General features: G+C 35.8%; 1 pseudogene; it reads right to left on the bottom strand.

Moving 5' to 3' along the window:
• LOC107645385 lies at positions 319-1736 on the bottom strand (annotated as a pseudogene).

Genomic DNA, 2319 nt, shown 5'->3' with positions numbered 1-2319 from the left:
TGTCTTAAACTATATATATATATAACAATTTTAATTTATTTGCTCAAAGAATAAAAGAGTCATAAATTGGAGAAGTAAAAAACAGTTATAATTATTTACTTTAAAATAGGTTGCATTTATTTTCTAAATATAACTTTTTGAAATAAATTATATTCGTGTCTTAAATTGCTACATCCTATCACAGTTTAAGATTTACATGTAATTCGTACAGAGTATCGTAGATTACTTTTGAATATACAATCATATGGACATACTATCTTGCATTGGAATGAGCGAAGAAAATCAACAAAAAAAAGAAAAAAGAGAGAAAGAGAAAGAAGAATGAGCGAAGAAAACCAACAAAAAAAAGAAAAAAGAGAGGAAGAAAAAGAAGAAGAGAAGAAAGAAAAAAGCAACTACGAGTGACACCGATGGAATAATCCTTATAAAAACTAAGAAAGACAGGAAGACAAAGATATCGAAGATGATAAAAGACAACTACGACAGCAACAATGGCAACAAGAGGAAGAAAATAAAGACAAGGACAAAGACACTGATAAAAGTCTCGTGGCTCACAAATTCAGCGTATCTACTTTTTCAGGAACAACGACGTCTACTTTGTCAGTACCAATGGGTTCTGCTTTGTCATGATGGAAGCGCACCACAATGCATGTAATGTTACCTGCACTGCCACGAGAAAATGCTGCTTCTGTTAACTTACGAGCAGCTGCCTCAGGCTCCTCTTCTGTGCAAGCAAGGGCAATGGCATCATCATTTGGTACTACATCCCAAAGTCCATCACTTGCAAGAATCAGCAACTTAGTTTGTTCATCTATCTCCTGGTCCTGATCTCAACGACAAACTGCTTCAACATTCGATTGCCAAAGGCGCGAGACATTGCTAGGACACCTCCTATCCTCGGAGTACCTGCTGACTCAATTCTCTTCCGTTCATCAATTCTGTTTGGCTTATGATCCTCAGAGAGCCCAATTGCTTTACCATCCTTAGATATTATAGTCCTAGAATCTCCAATATTAGCAACATAGAGATAGTTATCAATTCAAACAGTTGTTGAAGTAGTAGAGCCATCATCCTGCAAAGTGTCTTTTCCAGAATCCAGAAATTGAGAATCAGTCCCTTGGTACGTTTCACTTATAGCCAATTTGGCATTAGTAAAAAATTTTGAATGCTTCATGAGATTATCAAAGATATGCTCTTTCAAATACTCTACAGCACGAGAACCACCATGACCATCAAATATTCCAAATAAGCATACTGAATGACCACCAATCTTCAATGTTTTAATATCATACAAATCCTCCATCGTCACTTTCTTCCCTCTGAAGCTTGAATACACACAGCTAAGCCTTCCATCCTCACTTTTCCTCACCAATCTTCAATGTTTTAATATCATTCAAACCGGCCATCATCATCTTTCTCTGGCATCATATCTACAAGGGAACCAGCACTTCTTGACACAGAACCCGTATCCACCATCATCACTGTGAATGTCTTAAATGTCTTAAATTGACGAGTAGACGAATAAGAAATACTAGGGACAGCTTACAAACTCCTCCTAGTGTTTGTTTATTCTTACTAGTTTGGCAAATGTTCCAGCTTGAACAACCAAATACCTTACACAATTGCTGCATACCATCTAAACGACCAACCTGATAGAACGTTCAACTCTCTAAGCTAATGCAACATCTATTCTAAGAAAAAATTGAATGCGATACTACTATAAAAGTGTGAAAACATGTGCTGATGGTTTCAGATCCAAGATGAAAAGGATCAGATCAAATTAAGCAAAAAAAAATGTGACGGAGAGTGAGGGATCAGGAACATGAAAGGTTGGGAGAAGAATCGAGTACAGATGGTATCTGCAGTTGGAATCTAGAAAGTGGAATCCTAAAAATGAAATCCTAATAAATGATAACAGTAAATATGATAGACATGACAGATGAAGAACAGGATAATTATTACTTTCTAAATCTTGTCAACTCTATGTATGGTTTTGAAAATTTTTATTAATTTCTTTAATTTTACTATTAGATTTAAGTTTTGTGTTTATCATTTATTTTTAATTTAGTTATATTTGGCATGGTTCTGAAAATCGGACTGGACCGGTTCAACCGGAATAACCGGGAATCGGTTACCTAGCCGGTCCGAGTAACGTCGAAAACCGATTGACAAAGAATCAGTAAAAAACTAGTCGAATTGGTAGTTAACCGGTGAACCGAAAGAACCGTTCGGTTTTTTGGCGGTTTAGTGGTTTGCTACTTCAGATGCCAAACGACGTTGTTTTGGCTTTTTTTATTTAAAAAAAAAAAAAAAAGGCGT

The sequence above is a fragment of the Arachis ipaensis genome, chromosome B01, assembly GCF_000816755.2.
Source record: "Arachis ipaensis cultivar K30076 chromosome B01, Araip1.1, whole genome shotgun sequence".
NCBI classification, from domain to species: Eukaryota; Viridiplantae; Streptophyta; class Magnoliopsida; order Fabales; family Fabaceae; genus Arachis; species Arachis ipaensis.
Note: the sequence above shows the minus strand (reverse complement) of the source record. Positions and strands in the feature narration are given on the sequence as shown.